The sequence below is a fragment of the Amblyraja radiata genome, chromosome 4, assembly GCF_010909765.2.
Source record: "Amblyraja radiata isolate CabotCenter1 chromosome 4, sAmbRad1.1.pri, whole genome shotgun sequence".
Taxonomy (NCBI): Eukaryota; Metazoa; Chordata; class Chondrichthyes; order Rajiformes; family Rajidae; genus Amblyraja; species Amblyraja radiata.
This window is the reverse complement of record NC_045959.1, coordinates 103,175,625-103,193,596: the sequence shown is the minus strand read 5'-3', so window position 1 is coordinate 103,193,596 and position 17,972 is coordinate 103,175,625.

The following is a 17,972-nucleotide window of genomic DNA, read 5'->3' as shown; positions in this document are numbered from 1 at the left end:
CAAAGTCTTCCAGGGATTTAACGGAAGACCAGAAGGGTTTACGGGACTCCAGGCACACGTTGGGCAGATTGGTCAAGTCAGCATGGATAGGAAGGTCAGGGGTTTAGCCTCGATGGTGCACCAATCTGTCAACATCCTCTCCCTTCTGCATATGCTGGGAAGGGGGCGATATGTTAATATCTGGCGCTGTAAGGCAGTAACTCTACCGCTGCGCCACCGTGCCGCCTCATGCCAAGCTTGCTGGAGTTACTCCAGCATTTTGTGTTTATCTTTTCTATATCTCCCCTCTTGGAAAGAGCAAAACAAAGCACGCTGGGCCGATCTCGGGTTCCAGAGCCTGTGTGGTTATTACAGGGCTGAGGATCCAGCAACAGGAAATAAAATAATTGGCACGAAATGTGCTATCGAATAGAAAAGGGAAAGATGCCTGCAGTTTGCAGAATTAACAATGCGCTAACGAGGCCATGGAATATACAACAGTACAACACAGGAACATGCCCTTTGGCCCACAAAGTCTGTGCTGAACATGATGCCGAGACTAACTCTTACCTGTCCGCACATAATCCATACCTCATATCCCACCTTAGTTAGTGTCTTACAAGCCAGTGGCATGAGTTTTGGATTTCTCAAACTTCAAGTAACCCTTGCATCCCCTCTCTCTCCGTCCATCCTCCACCCTAGTTGTAGTACTAGTTTCATTGTCCTGCTGACTTTCGCTGTTTGAATCACTCGTTATCACCTTCTCCACAGCCAACAATGGACCATTGTGGGCTCCACCTTTCATTAATCATCCTCGCTGGCTTTGATTTGATTTGTCCTTTTGCTTAGTTTAGTTCTTCAGAGATACAGCTCGGAAACAGGCACTTCAGCTCACCGGGTCCGCGCCGACCAGCGATCCCCGCACGTTAACACCATCCTGCACCCACTAGGGACGATTTTTACATTTACCAAGCCAATTAACCTACAAACCTGTACGCCTTTGGAGTGTGGGAGGACACCGAAGATCTCGGAGAAAACCCACGCAGGTCGCGGGGAGAACGTACAAACTCCGTACAGACAGAACCCGTGGTCGGGATCGAACCCGGGTTTTCTGGTGCTGCATTCGCTGTAAGGCAGCAACTCTACCGCTGCACCACCGCGACCACCCGTAAAGTAACGGGCATACCTCGCATACCTTTTACATACTTTGCATTCATTTGTTCTATGTTAATTTTGATACCTCTGGTTTCCCTCTCCCCTGACTCGCAGTCTGAAGAAGGATCTCGATCCGAAACGTCACCTATTATTTTTCTACACAGATACTGCCTGCCCGCTGAGTTATTCCAGCATTTTGTGTCTATCCACATCCCTCCATTCACTGCCGTGTGCTGGGGCAGCGGGGCGAAGGCCGCGGACGCCAATAGGATCAACAAACTCATCAGGAAGGCTGGCTCCATCCTGGGGGCGGAGTTGGATTCATGGGGGTTGGTCTCGGAGGGGAGGATGCACCTCAAACTGCGGGGCATCCTGGACAATACAGCTCACCCGCTCCATGACACACTGGTCAACCTGAGGAGCACCTTCAGCAACAGACTGGTTCCACCAAGATGCAGCACAGAACGCCACAGGAGATCCTTCTTCCCTGTGGCTATCAAACTGTACAACTCATAGAAACATAGAAAATAGGTGCCATTCGGCCCTTCGAGCCTGCACCGCCATTCAATATGATCATGGCTGATCATCCAACTCAGTATCCTGTACCTGCCCTCTCTCCATACCCCCTGATCCCTTTAGCCACAAGGGCCACATCTAACTCCCTCTTAAGTATAGTCAATGAACTGGCCTCAACTACCTTCTGTGGCAGGGAGTTCCAGAGATTCACCACTCTCTGTGTGTGAACTCATTCCCCTTCTGTCATGGGGTAGACTGAGACTGACTCCCATCCTCCCCCCACTCCCCCACCCCACCCCCCAATCTTTGCACATCACCCAAGCCTTTCCAATTGCCACTTTAATTTCATGTTTCATGTGTTTTGTGTATTTTGTGTTTTTAAGACTGTTGGCAGATCAATTTCCCTCCTGGGATAAATTAAGTTGCATCGTATCGCATACCTATGTGCCTATCAAAAAGTCTCCCAAACACCACTATCGCATCTGCCTCTATCACCATCCCTGGCAGCAACCACCATTCTCTGTGTAAAAAAAACATGCCCTGCACATCTTCTCTAGACTTTGCCCCCCCTCGCATGAAAGCTGCCCCCTCCAGTATTTGATATTTACATCCTGGGAAAATAAGGTCATTAGGTCAGAAGTGATAGGAGTAGAATTATGCCATTCGGCCCATCAAGTCTGCACCACCATTCAATCATGGCTGATCTATCTCTCCCTCCTAACCACATTCTGTGTGCTCATGGAGTAAAAGGCCTTGCTCATGGAGTAGCAGGCGGAGATTGATAAATTCTTGATTTGAACGGGTGTCAAGGGTTATAGGGAGAGGGCAAGGGAATGGGATTCGGAGGCAGAGATCAGACATGGTTGAATGGCAGAGTAGATTCAATGGACCAAACGCCCTAATACTATTCCTCTAACTTGTGAACTTGTGAATATTTAAAAGATACGAGGAAAGATTTAGAAGGATATAGGTCAAGGATGTTGGTTGGCTTGGTTAGGCATCTTGGTTGGCATGGGCGAGATGGGGGTGAAGGGTTTATTATACCTCTGTGACTCATGCTCCTATCCCACTTAGGATACCTGAATGGAAACCTCTGGAGACTTTGCGCCCCACCCAAGGTTTCCGTGCGGTTCCCGGAGGTTGCAGGTGGTTGCCAGAGGTTGCATGTAGTGGAAGCAGGTAGGGAGACTGACAAAAAACCTCTGGGAACCTCCGGGAACCGCACGGAAACCTTGGGTGGGGCCAAAGTCTCCAGAGGTTTCCGTTCAGGTTTCCTAAGTGGGACAGGGGCATAAGACTCTATCTATCCCGGACTTCCAGAACAAATGAAGAGGAAAAACCCCAATTAAAAATATCGACTCCTCCATTCCTATCCCCTTTGTCCAAACTGTCTCTCTATATCTGGAATCTAAATGAATAATTATTCCTTAACAATAAGAACAGAACCGCGAATATTGCAAATAGAAGGAACAAAACGCAACATGGATGTAATGCTGAGGTTTTGCAAGGCGCTGGTCAGACCGCATTTGGCGTATTGTGAGCAGATTTGGGCCCCATATCTGAGGAAGACTGTGCTGGCGTTGGAGAGGGTCCAGAGGAGGTTTACAAGAATGATCCCGTGGATGATCGGGTTAACGTATGATGAGCGTTTGACAGCACTGGGCCTGTAATTGCTGGAGTTTAGATGGCTGATCTACCTTTCCCTCTCAACCCCATTCTCATGCCTTCGCCCCATAATGGTAGAGGTAGAGTTACTGCCTTATAGCGCCAGATACCCGGGTCCAATCATATGTTCTCGGAGCAGAATAAAGCCATTCGGCACATCAAGTCTACTACGCCATTCAACCATGGCTGATCTATCTTTCCCTCTCAACCCCATTCTCTTGCCTTCTCCCCATAACCCCTGACACCTGTACTAATCAAGAATCTGTCAATCTCCGCTTTAAAAATATCCGTTGACTTGGCCTCCACAGTCTTCTACGGCAAAGAATTCCACAGATTCACCACCCTCTGACTAAAGAAACTCCTCTTCATCTCCTACCTAAAGGTACGTCCTTTAATTGTGAGGCTATGACCTCTGGTCCTAGACTCTCCCATTAGTGGAAGCATCCCGTCTACATCCACTCTATCCAGGCATTATACTATTCGGTAAGTTACCCCCTCATCCTTCTAAACTCCAGCGAGTACAGGCCCAGTGCCGTCATACGCTCATCATTTTGTTAACCACACATTCATGGGATCATTCTCTTAAACCTCCTCTGGACCTTCTCCACAACCAGATTCCCCCTCATCTCCTTTCCAAAGGTACGTCCTTTTATTCTGAGGCTGTGACCTCGAGTCCTAGACTCTCCCATTAGTGGAAACATCCTCTACGCATCCACTCCATCCAGGCCTTTCACCATTCGGTCAGTTTCAATGAGGTTCCCCTCTAATCCTTCTAAACTCCAGTGAGTACTGGCCCAGTTCCGTCAAACGCTCCAGAAAGTTGGCGGTAAGTCTTCAGTCCGACGTAAACCAAATGGGATTTCGAAATACGTTTCTTGACAGAGATCCTTCACCAAGCATAAGTGCATACATCAGCAAGTCAGAAGCACTCTTGAAGAATCCTAACAGCCAGATATCTTCAAGTTCAACTATTCACTGCAGTCAAACAGATGTTTCACTTAATACTCCTTGTGTTAAAGATCAGGATTATACTTTTTCAAAGCTGACATGTTACTGGTATAATTTCTTACTGTAAACCAGATGGCAAATAAGCAATGAGTGCAGCTCAGTTTATATATTGAAACAAATGGTATTTTTGTAAGGAGTTTGGCATGTTCGTATCTTACATTTACATAAACATTTAATGATTAATAAAGTCGACAGAGCTAGAGTTGAAACTAAAGTTCTCCAGGATTAAGTGCTCAACTGCGTGATGTAAATTGATTAAAAATGGAACATTCATTCACATAACCATATAAAGTTTATTCCTGCAAAGAACAAGTATCTGTTTCCACTGTTGACACAAAGTGCTGGAGTAACTCAGCGGGACAGGCAGCATCTCTGGAGAGAAGGAGTGGGTGACGTTTCGGGTGGAGACCCTTCTTCAGACTCTTTCCATTGTTTCCACTGTTGGGACCAGTTCCATCACCCTCTTTCTTGAAGATATGTGTTTAACAATCTATCATGGTGCTCAGGTTTATGCTGGAGACTCGTTTAAAATCCATCATAAAAGCAATGAGCCCCACAAAGATACTCCAAGTCATTCAGCACCATTCAATCTTCCCTCTGCCAATAGGCAAAAGGTACAGAAGTGTGAAACGCACACCACCAGATCAGGGACAGTGCTTTCCCTCTCTCTCCATCCCTCCGCCTTCCCAGTTCTATCACCAGTCTGACTGTCTCCGAGTACATTTTATCCCTGATTGTTTTGTTGTTACCTTCTCCCAGCTAACGATGATCTATTCTACATTTTTCTTAATCTCAATAGACAATAGACAATAGACAATAGGTGCAGGAGTAGGCCCTTTGGCCCATCGAGCCAGCACCGCCATTCAATGTGATAATGGCTGATCATCCCCAATCAGTACCCCGTTCCTGCCTTCTCCCCATATCCCCTGACTCTGCTATTTTTAAGAGCCCTCTCTCTTGAAAGCATCCAGAGAAAGCATCCAGAGAACCTGCCTCCACTGCCCTCTACATCTCCTTTGTCCTGTTTTCACACCTTACACTTCCTTATCTATGTATCATCCCTGACATCAGTCTGAAGAAGGGTCTCGACCTGAAACGTCACCCATTCCTTCTCTCCGGAGATGCTGCCTGTCCCGCTGAGTTACTCCAGCTTTCTGTGTCTATCTACAGTTTCTTACCAGCTGTTATCAGACAATAGAACTATCCTACCGCAACCAGAAAGCATCCTGAACTACGTCCTATCTCCTTGGTGACCCTCGGACTATCCTTGAACGGGGCGTTCTTTTTATATAGCTGAATGAAACTAAAGACCAAAGTTGAAACCTTTTTTTCTACAAAGGATGGTGGGTGTAAAGAACAAGCTGTCGGAGAAGGTAGTTGAGACAGATAGTATTGGAATCTGCAAGAAATATTAAGACATGGATAGGATATGTTTAAAGGGATATGGGCCAAATGCAGGCAGGTGGGACTGGTGTAGATGAGGGATGTTGGTCGGCATGGGCAAGTTTGGCCATAGAGTCTGTTTCTATGCTGTAAGACTCTATGATTCTTTGCCCGAAGATCCAAGTCAACAGCCGATTTCCTTTATCATGTATCTGCACATTCTGGATGGCTCGATTGTAATCATGTATTGTCTTTCTGCTGACTGGTCAGAACTTAACAAGATTCACGGTGGTGCAGCGGTAGAGTTGCTGCCTTACAGCGAATGCAGCGCCGGAGACACGGGTTCGATCCCGACCACGGGTGGTGCTGTCTGTACGGAGTTTGTACGTTCTCCCCGTGACCTGCGTGGGTTTTTACCCGAGATCTTCGGTTTCCTCCCACACTCCAAAGACGTACAGGTTTGTAGGTTAATTGGCTTGGTAAAATGTAAAGAAATTGTCCCTAGTGGTTGTAGGATAATGTTAATGTGCGGGGATCGCCGGTTGGTGCTGACCCGGTGGGCAGAGGGGCCTGTTTCCGCGCTGTATCTCTAAACTAAAAACTAAAAAAGAGCTTTTCACTGTACCTCGGTACAAGTGACAATAAACTAAACTAAACTAATCTAAACTAAACTAAACTATTATCATATGCAGTGCGGATGGAACAATGAAATTTTTACTTGCAGCATAATAATGGCCCTGGAGACACAAAATATATAGATAATATATAATAACCAAAAATTAAATTAATCAATAATCTCAATAACACTGCAAGAAAAAATCCTGAAGCCCTCTAAACAACTAAACAGTCCACAGTTCATGGCTGTGTAGTGTTCAAGAGCATAATGGTTTAGTTTAGTTTAGAGATACAGTGTGGAAACAGGCCCTTCGGCCCACCGAGTCTGTGCCGACCAGCGATCCCCGCACACTAAAGGGCCTGTTCCACTTTCATAACCTAATTTACGACCTCTGCCGAGTTTGCCCTTGACTCATACTCGCAGCATGGTCGTCACAAGGTCGTAGGAGGCCGTAGGTGGGTTGTGATGCTAATCGTAGGTACTCTTGGCATCAAGTAGTTCGGGGCGTTTTTCTAGCCTGATGAAAAATGTCCATGAGTAAAAAAGGTTGTGAATTGGGTCGTGAAAGTGGGACAGGCCCTGAACACTATCCTCCACATGCTAGAGACAATTAAAATGTTTACCAAAGCCAATTAACCTGCAAACCTGTACGTCTTTGGAGTGTGGGAGGGAACCAGAGCACCCGGAGGTCACGCGGAGAACGTACAAACTCCGTACAGGCAGCACCCGTGGTCAGGATTGAAACTGGGTCTCTGGCGCTGTGAGGCAGCAACTCTACCGCTGCACCACCGTGCGGCCCTGCTTGGGAAGTTGGGAAGAAGATTGAATGAGGATGGAATTCTGTTATAAAGAACCAGTTGTTTCAAATTTGCATTATTCATGTTATTTAAAAATAAAAATTCCCTAGTCAGGAACTAACAGTTTCAGCAAAGTAATACAACCAGTTGTATCACCACAGGGACAGATTAATGAGGTGTTCCATTAACACAATATTACTCCAACAGAAACCGAGACAGTTATTTAAGCTATTACTCATTATTTTCTGCACTTAAAATTAAAGCAGAAAAGTCAACAAGTGCTACTTTTTGAGGAGCGAAGAATTGCAGGTGCTGGAAATCTGAAATTAATATAAAATCAATGGAAGAAAAACAGGATTCAATATCATCAAAGACCCACACCATTCTGGCCATGCTCGCATTTCAAGCACTGGGGAGTAGGTACAGGAGTCTTAAAACCATGGCAGCCAGGTTCAAGAACAGCTTCTTCCCAACAACCATCAGGCTCTTGAAACATTCCGCAGCGGTTCACTGCAAACACAATTCAGTTCAGTTTTGTTTATTGTCATGTACAGTGAAAAGCTTTTGTTGCATGCTAACCAGTCAGCAGAAAGACAATACATGGTTACAATCGATCCATTTACAGTGTATAGATACATGATGAGGGAAATGTTGTGTTAGGAATAGAGATTTAAGAGTGTTGAGCGGTTGTAATATGAGTTTGTAGATTTGCTTCTGTGGCTAGCGCGCCGGGGTTGGGTGCCATCTTGGAAGCACCAACCCCAACTATTAACTTCTATGGCCTGTTTTTTGTAGCACGAAAGACTTGGGGCGGCACGAGGACGCAGCAGATGAATTGCTGCCTTACAGCACCAGATATGCAGGTTCGATCCTGGCTACAGGTGTTTGTACGTTCTCCCCGTGACCTGCACGGATTTTCTCCGGGTGCTCTGGTTTCCTACCACATCCCGAAGACGTTCAGGATTGTAGTTTAAGTGGCTTCGGTAGTGTGTAGAATAGAACTAGTGAATGGATAATTGTTGGTCAGCAGGAATCGGTGGGCCGAAGGGCCTGTTTCATGCTGTATCTCTAAACTTATTTGTGCTAGTATTTTGGTTATTAATTGATTGAAGTCTTGTTTATTATAAGTTATCTGCTTACACGCAATCCCCGTAGCAATCCTAACACTATTGGGAACAATTTTACATTTACACCAAACTAATTGACCTACAAACCTGTACGTCTTTGGAGTGTGGGAGGAAACCGAAGATCTCGGAGAAAACCCATGCAGGTCACGGGGGAGAACGTACAAATCCGTACAGACAGCGCCCGTAGTCAGAGTCCAAGCAGGGTCTCTAGCACTGCAAGGCAGTAACTCTACCACTGTGCCACCGTGCCACCCACTGCTGTTAGTAAAGGGCCTGTCCCACTTGCTGTTTTTTTCAGCAACTGCCGGCATCATTGACTGATGTATTAGGTCACCGAAAAACTCGACTGTGATGTGGCGTGACGACGTGTTGGCGCGCGGTGTTTTTTCAAGTGCCGCAACATTTTTCTGTCGCCACTGGATTTTGAAATGTTCAAAATCTTTTGGCAACACTGATATGACGCCGGCAGTCGCCGAAAAAAATCGCCAAGTGGGACAGGCCCTTAAGAATTCCATTGTTCCATTGTCGGTACGCATGACAATTAAGCACTCTTGACTCTTTAAGGGCCTGTCCCACTTTGGCATCATTTGCGCATCACGCAGATGGCGAGCAAAGATTTTGTACATCCCAAAATCCTGAGGCGCCGCGCTCGACCGCGTATCCCTGCCTACGTCACCATGCACGCGTGACGCGTAAATGTTGTCGCGTAAATGACGCGCAAATGACGCCCGAGTGGGACTGGCCCTTCAGTCTTTTGGCTCAGTTGGTTAGGCAGTATCTGTCCAAAGATAAACGGTGTTAATGGTTTAGTTTGATGACCTTTTTATCAGAACTGCTTCATGTTGTGTTTATGGTTTGCTTATGTTTTTCTGTAAACAATCAATTAGCTGATCCACTCATTTATGGGAGTGAATAAAATAAAGAGGGGCACGGTGGCGCAGCGGTGGAGTTGAACCAGAGGCCATCGGTTTAACGTGAAGGGGAAAGAATGAATAGGAACCTGACCTTTTCACACAAAGGGAGGTAGGTGAACGGAACGAGCTGCCAGAGGTGGTCGTTGAGGCAGGTACTTGTGCGATGCTTAAGAAACACTTAGACAGGTGCATGCATAGGCCTGGTTTTGAGGGATATGGATCAAATGCAGGCAGGTGGGACTAGTGTAGATTTGACATGTTGGCCGGTGTGGGCAAGTTAGGCCTAAGGGCCTGTTTCCACGCTGTATGACTCTAGAACTATGAAAAGAAGGCGGCACAGTGGTGCAGCGGTAGATTTGCTGCCTTACAGCGCCAGTGACCCAGGTTCGATCCTGACCTCGGGTGCTGTCTGTACGGAGTAGGTACGTTCTCCCCGTGACCTGAGTGGGTTTTCTCCGGTATCTCTGGTTTCCTCCCACACTCCAAAGACGTACAGGTTTATAGGTTAATTGTAAATCATCCCTCGCGAATGCCCACTATCGGGGATGGCCGGCCGGCGCGGACGTCGGTTGTGGGCCGAAGAGCCTGTTTCCGCGCTGCACCTCTACGCTAAACTAAACTAAAGATCAGAGAGAGTGAGAAATAATGACGGTGGTAGAATGCATAATTTCCAGTAAATTGCTGAAGAATTTGAAAACAATTTCCAAGATTTTATTTAACATTGTAGGCCAAATGTAACATCAGAATTCAGTGAAGGGGAGCGGAGTGGTTTGGCACCTCTACAATTTACAATCATACAACAACATGCACAGAATGTTGATGATTTATGATGAAAGGAATCTGAGACAATAAGGTGTCATACCTTGCCAACGATAGTCAATTAGAAAATGAATCATTGAACTGCTGTACAACATATAAAAATTGAACAGAAGGCCGCACCCTCAAATGTAAGTAGGATTCATTCATTCAAAGGCACAGCATAGGTTCTGGAAAATACAATAAGAACACGATTTTTAAAAATTTGGTACAGTGAAAGATTTTGTGTACAAAGTCGTAAGAGGAATAGATCGGGTAGACGCACATAACTATGAAAAGGGTACGGCACGGTGTCGCAGCGGTAGAGTTGCTGCCTCACAGCGCCAGAGACCCGGGTTTGATCCTAACTACGGGTGCTTGCCTGTACGTAATTTGTATATTCAATATCAATATCAATATTCCGGTAGGCGGCGCGACTCTCGTCTGCAGCGGCCTCTGCAGTCCGTCTGCGTTTTTATTATTTTATGTCTATGTTTTTATGTAGTTTTTGTTATTTTTGTTGGGGTATGTGTGTGGGGGGGTTGGGGGTAACTTTTAAATCTCTCCCTGCACGGGAGACCCGACCTTTTCTTTGTCGGGTCTCCGTTGTCGTTGGGGCTGCAACGAGGAGCGGCCTCCAACAGGAAAACCGGGGGCTGTGGTGCCGACTACTCACCTCACCGTCGCGGAGCTGGCCGAGTCCAGAGCGGGTGGAGCTGTGGTGGACGCTGCTGCGACCCGACCCCCGGAGATTCGGTGGCTGCAACTGCGGGTTTGGCGGACGGCACCGGGAGCCCGCGGGTCCCTGGAGGGAGACCGCTTTTCGGGGCTTCCGCAGCGGCGACTTCTCCCGCCCGAGTTGCGGGGTTGAAGAGCACCTGGAGCGGGGCCTTACAGCACCGCCCCGCGCGGCTTGGAATGGCCGCGGGAGTTTGCGAGCGCACGCCGGGGGCTCTAACATCAAGACCCGGTGTGCGACCTTGCATCACCGGGCGTGGTTTTAATGGCCACGGGACAATTCGCCATCGCCCGCCGGGGGCTTTGACTTTGACTCTGACATGGGGGGGGAGAGTGCAGTGGAGAGAGAAGTTTTTTTGGCCTTCCATCACAGCAATGTGATGGATGTTTATGTAAAATATGTTGTGTCTTGGGTCTATTTGTTTGTAATGTATGGCTGCAGAAACGGCATTTCGTTTGGACCTCAAGGGGTCCAAATGACAATAAATTGAATTGTATTGTATTGTAATAGCAGTTTTATTCGTCACTTGCACATAAAGTGCAGTGAAATGAATTTGCCAGCAGCGGTACAATGAAAAAGAACACACAAACACAATAAAAATTTAACACAAACATCCACCACAGCATTCATCACTGTGGTGGAAGGCACAACATTTGGTCAGTCCACCTCCATTTTCCCCCGTGGTCGGGACCTCACCCCTCCGCAGCCGCCGCTGCGGGCGTCCAGATGTTCAGACAAGGTAAAGTCCAGGTAAGTTCTGAATCGGTGCTTCTCAACCGGAGCCCGCGGCTTCAAGATGGTGTAGGCTGCAGGCCGGCGGTCGAAGATTTAAAGTTCCCGTCGTGCCGCAGCCAGAAGCACCGCAGACCGCAGTGCCGGCGGTCAGAGCTCCTCTCCAGGGGACCCCTGATGGTAACTCCCCGGCCCACGGTATAAGTTGGCCGCGGGACGGCGGTCGGAGCTCTTCTCCTCCAGGTTCCCCAACGAGGGATTCCAGGCTGTCGCGGGCCAGTGAACGGAGTGCTCCCCTCCGGCGACCCCCGGCGAGGGCTCGCCCGCTCCGCGACGATAGTCCGCACTGTGCCCGCTGCTGAAGCCCCGGGCACGTCTCCGGGAAAGGCCGCAGCGATCCTCGATGTTAGGCCACGGGGGAGGCGACATAGAAAAAGTCGCCTCTCCGTGAAGGAGGCGACCAAAACCGGTTCCCCCTTACACCCACCCCCCCTCCCCCCCCCACACACACACAAGGCACACAGAGAAACATTAAAAACACACATTGAGACACAATTTAAAAAAAATCTAACTAAAAATCTAACTCGCGGCTGGCAGGGCTGCCGGCTATAACAGTGCTCCCACCGACTATTCTCCCCATGACCTGCGTGGATTTTCTAGTTGAGTGGGTAGTGGGTAGTTGAGGTAGTACCTGCCTTAACTACTGGCCAGAGAAGGTAGTTGAGGCAGGTACTATCACAATGGATAGTACAGGTTTAGAGGGATATGGGCCAAATGCAGGCAGGTGGTACTATTGTAGATAGAAAATAGAAAATAGGTGCAGGAGGAGGCCATTCGGCCCTTCGAGCCAGCACCGTAGATGGGACAAGTTGGGCCGAAGATCCAGTTTCCATGCTGTATGACTCTATAACTATGAATAGAGGGCGGCGCAGTGAGTGATGCAGTGGTAGATTTGCTGCCTTAAAGCGCCAGAGACCTGGGATCGATCCTGACCACGGGTGCTGTCTGTACGGAGTTTGTACGTTCTCCCCAAGACCGTGTGGGTTTTCTCCAGGTGGTCCGGTTTCCTCACACACTCCAATGACATACAGGTTTGTAGGTTAATTAGCTTCGGTAAAATTGTCCCTCGTGTGTGTAGGTTGGAGCACGCTGGTACATTGTACGGAGATCGCAGGCTGGTGCAGACTCGGTGGGCCGAAGGGCCTGTCTCTGCGCTGTATCTGTACTGAAGGGCCTGTTTCCATGTTGTATATGTAAAATATATTTACATATGCAGCACGGCAGGTACTTTAAAACTTTGACCGCCGGCCTGCGGCCTACACCAGCCTGAAGCCGCGGTCTCTGGTTGGGAAGAGCCGATCCTGGACTCACCTTGACTTTGACTTTGTCCCTTACCATCTGGACGCCCGCAGCAACGGCTGTGGAGGGTGGAGGTCCCGACCACGGGGGAAAATAGAGGAGGACTGGCCAAGCTCTGTGCCTTCCACCACAGTGATGAATGCTGTGGTGGATGTTTGTGTAAATTTTTTATTGTGGTTGTGTTCTTTATTATTGTACCGCTGCTGGCAACCCAAATTCCACCGACCTTGGTTGTGTGGCAATTAAATTATTTCAATTATTTCAATTTCATATAAACCCTTGTTATATCGAACCATGGGGGGAGGAGGGGGGGGGGGGGGGGGGGAGAATGGTGTCCATTATTGCCGATTGCCCGCTGTAATCGATTAAGGTTTTGTTCCCCCATTGCCATCAGTACTCGGGCGCTGGGTCAGAATCCTGGAGCCCCGTCACTGAGAGCCCAGTGGAACCTCCCTCACCATGCGGGGCGCAGTGAACCAAGATGGCCGCCCGCCACCATCTTGTCCAGCCCAGCCGGGGAACGGCAATAGCAATCAGAGGTAGCAGGGTCACGGTGATTTCCTCCTTTGCACAGGGACTCAACACCAGTGAGAAAACTGTCTACAGTCAAATATTACTCCACATAGGGGTGAATTTTAGGTTTAGGTTTTATTATTGTCACGTGTCCCAAGGTATAGTGAAAAACTTTGTTTTGCATGTTGTCCATTGATGGTAGATGGGGCATGTTATCCAGAGATAGATAGATTCTTGATTAGTGCGGGTGTCAGAGGCTATGGGGAGAAGGCAGGAGAATGGGGTTTATTTTATTTATCAATTTATTTATTTATTTATTTATCTATCTATTTATTTATTTATTTATTTATTTATTAATACAAATACTTTATTCCAAAAAACAAAATCAACATACAAAGTAGTATAAGATTCATATCAAAAGCTGCCTGTATCGGCAGTTTACAAACAAGACAAAATTTCAAATTAAAATCCCGCCGTCCTTGTCTATAATACAATCGACCTCCCGCGGCCTGCAGCGTCCCCATGGACACTGCGTGTTTCCTCTCCAGGGACACGCGGGCACGGGCGTAACCCCGGAAAAGGGCCAGGAAGCCGACCCCGGTGTGGCCGTCGACTACCCGCTGCCTGGACCCGCGAATGGCCATCCTGGCCAGGCCCAGGAGCAGACCGACAGTGAGACCCCCCCCTCCCCCCTCTGTACCGATTGCCCAAAAGCGTCGGGCTAAAATGGAGCCAAAACTTGAGGAGCAGCCCCTTCAGATACTCGAACAGGGGCTGCAACCTCTCACATTGTACATACAAATGGTACACGGACTCCTCTTCGCCGCAGAAGTGACAGGTGGCGGTCGAGTCTGTGAACCGGCTCAAGTACCTGTTGCAAGCCACGGCTTTGTGCTACACTCTCCACCCCAGGTCCCTGATGTAAAGGGGGAGGACTCCCTTGTAGAGAGACCTCCACTGGGGACCACTCCCGCCGTCAGGTGGTGACACGGGGTTAGGAGGGAGAGATAAATCAGCCATGGTGGAGTAGACTTGATGGGCCGAATGTCCCAATTCTGCTCCTATCACTTATGATCTTATGATGTTATGAGATCAGATGATACTATTCTTATATACAATCAAGCCGAACTCAAGCGCAAACGTCAACGGTGATGGGAGAAGGCAGGACAATGGGGTTGAGAGGGATGGCAGAGTAGACTCGATGGGCTGAATGGCCCAGTTCTGCTCCTCTGACGTAATAACTCAGATGTAGGGTTTGTAGGTTAATTGACCTCTCTATATTGCCTATATTGCCACTTTAGTGTCCATTAGGAATGGATACTAAAGTGGGATAACATAGAACTAGTGTGAGCAGGTGATCGATGGTCAGCATGGGGCTCAGTGGGCCGAAGGGCCTGTTTCCAGGCTACATCCTTCAATCAAATAAAAGATGGATCTCCAATAGAGTCAGAGAGTGATACAGTGTGGAAACAGGGCCTTCGGCTCAACTTGCCCACACCGGCCAACATGTCCCAGCGACACTAGTCCCACCTACCTGCGTTTGGCCCATATAACTCCTAACCTGTCCTATCCATGTACCTGTCTAACTGTTTCTTAAATGTTGGGATAGTCCCTGCCTCAACTACCTCCTCTGGCAGCTTGTTCCATACACCCACCACCCTTTGTGTGAAAAAGTTACCCCTCGGATTCCTATTAAATCTTTTCCCCTTCACCTTAAACCTGTGTCCTCTGGTCCTCGATTCACCTACTCTGGGCAAGACACCCTGTGGATCTACACGATCTATTTGATGTTTAGTCATAGAGTCATACGACGTCAAGCAGGCCCCTCGGCCCAACTTGTCCACACCGATCTACATGTCCCATAGACTGTCCGCCAGGTTTAACTTACCTTTCCTTGCCTATTCTACTTGACTCATAGAAGTTCCCCCCACATTACATTACAGTACATTTGTAACATCAAAAGCTTCTTTCCCACTACTGTAAAATCTGCTGATATATACAAAATGCTAGAGTAATTTGCGGGACAGGCAGCATCTCTGGAGAGACGGAATGGGTGACGTTTCGGGTCGAGACCCTTCTTCAGATGTCTTCGGACTGAAGAAGGGTGTCGACCCGAAACGTCACCCATTCCATCTCTCCAGAGATGCTGCCTGTCCCCCCTGAGTTGCTCCAGCATTTCGTATCTATCCACAGATTCGCTACCAATAGACAATAGACAATAGGTGCAGGAGTAGGCCATTCGGCCCTTCGAGCCAGCACCGCCATTCAAGGTGATCATGGCTGATCATCCACAATCAGTACCCCGTTCCTGCCTTCTCCCCATATCCCCTGACTCTGCTATTTTTAAGAGCCCTATCTAGCTCTCTCTTGAAAGCATCCAGAGAACCCGCCTCCACCGCCCCCTGAGGCAGAGAATTCCACAGACTCACCACTCTCTGTGAGAAAAAGTGTTTCCTCGTCCCCGTTCTAAATGGCTTACCCCTTATTCTTAAACTGTGGCCCCTGGTTCTGGACTCCCCCAACTTCGGGAACATTTTTCCTGCCTCTAGCGTGTCCAAGCCCTTAACAATCTTATATGTTTCAATGAGATGCCCTCTCATCCTTCTAAACTCCACAGTGTGCAAGCCCAGCCGCTCCATTCTCTCAGCATACCCTAACATATCGCTGAAGAAATTCCTCCTCCTCTCCTTAGTAAAGCTGCGTCCTTTTATTCCGAGCCGATGGTCTCCGGTCCTGGACTCTCCCGCTAGTGGGAACATCCTCTCCACCTCCACTCTGTCCATGATGGAATGCTATCCCAGAGATAGGTGACAGCAATAATGCATGTTCATTTTCAAAAGAACGAAATGAACACATATGTACCTGACGGAGAGCTGTTGAACTCGGTAAAATCCGCTGTACAGTTCTATCACATCCTAGTCATAAATTTAAAAATATATTCAGGGAATCTTGTAGCAATGACTTCACTAATGTGATTTATCCGGTGACTGTGCTGTATTTGAGGCAATACTTGAATTGAGCGGCGCACTGCCCTATCGATGTCACCCATGCTGTCAACACCAGTAATGAAACACCTTCCACACAACTACACTGGCCGAAGGTTGGTTGGCGGCGCGACTCACGTCGCGGCGGCCTCTGCAGTCCGTCTGTATTTTGTTATTTTCTGTCTCGTTTGAATGTAGTTTTTATTATTATTTTTGTGTATGTGTGTGGGTATGTGTGTGGGGGGGCGGGGGGTGAGGGGAAACTTAAAAAAATCTATCCCCTGCACGGAGAACCCGACCTTTTCACTGTCGGGTCTCCGTTGTCGTTGGGGCCTAGCACCGTGGAGCGGCCTCCAGCAGGAACGACCTGGGGCTCCAGTCGCGGAGCCGGCGGACCTACTCACCATCGTGGAGCTGGCCGAGTTGGGAGCGGGAGGAGCTGTGGTGGCGCGATGCTGCGACCCGACCCCGGGGATTCGGAGGCTCCAACCGCAGGTCTGGTGGACAGTGACACCGGGAGCCCGCGGGTCCCTGCTGGGAGACCGCTTTTCGGGGCTTCCCCAACGGCGACTTCACCCGCCCGAGTTGCGGGGTTGAAGAGTTCCTGGAGCGGGGCCTTACATCACCGCCCCGCGCGGCTTGGAATGGCTGCGGGACTTTGCTAGCGCCCGCCGGGGGCTCCAACAACAAGACCCGGAGCGTGGCCTTGCATCACCCGGCGCGGCGTTAATGGCCGCGGGACAATTGCCATCGCCCACCGGGGACTTTGACTTTGACTCTGACATCGGGAGGGGAATGGGAAGTGCAGGGGAGAGATAAGTTTTTGCCTTCCATCACAGCGAGGAGGAGATGCGCTGTGATGGATGTTTGTGTAAATTGTGTTGTGTCTTGGTTCTTTTTTGTGTGTATGACTGCAGAAACAACATTTCGTTTGAACCCCTTGGGGTTCAAATGACAAATAAAATTGTATTGTATTGTATTCATACTTCAGCTGATCACAATGATGCTGCGTTATTGCATGTTCAAGCAATGTGTGGTCAATTTAGACTTTACTTTAGATTTTAGATGTTGTCGCTGGAAAGGCTACAGAGAAGATTTACAAGGATGTTGCCAGGACTCGAGGGTCTGATCTACGGGGAGAGGTTGAGCAGGCTGGGACTCTATTCCCTGGAGCGCAGGAGGATGAGGGGCGATCTTAAAGAGGCGTATTAGACCATGAGAGGAATAGGTCGGGGTAGACGAACAGATGTCTTTAGATGTGTGGAAGGAAACCAGAGAAAACCCACGTGGTCACGGGGAGAACGTGCAGACTCCGTATGGACAAGCACCCGTAGTCAGGATCGAACCCGGGTCTCTGGCGCTGTGAGGCAGCAACTCTGCTGCTGCGACACCGTGATAGAAATGTTCCAAAAAAAAGGAAAAGGTTTTGACAGAGCAAGTCAAGAAAAAACAATTTCTCGTGACAGAGAGGTTGATGATCTGAGATGTTGTCCCATCACTTCAGTCATCTTCTGTACATCTGGTGTAGGATTGCGTATTAATATTTTCACCAGGGTTTAGCAGCCTGTACAATCAGTCTCTCCAACGTCGCTCTGCCCGTTGTGAAATATATTAAATAAGTAAAAATTTTCATTACTTCTGCGTGGAAACCTATCAAACTGTCAGAAATGACAGGCAGCAGTCTAACCCC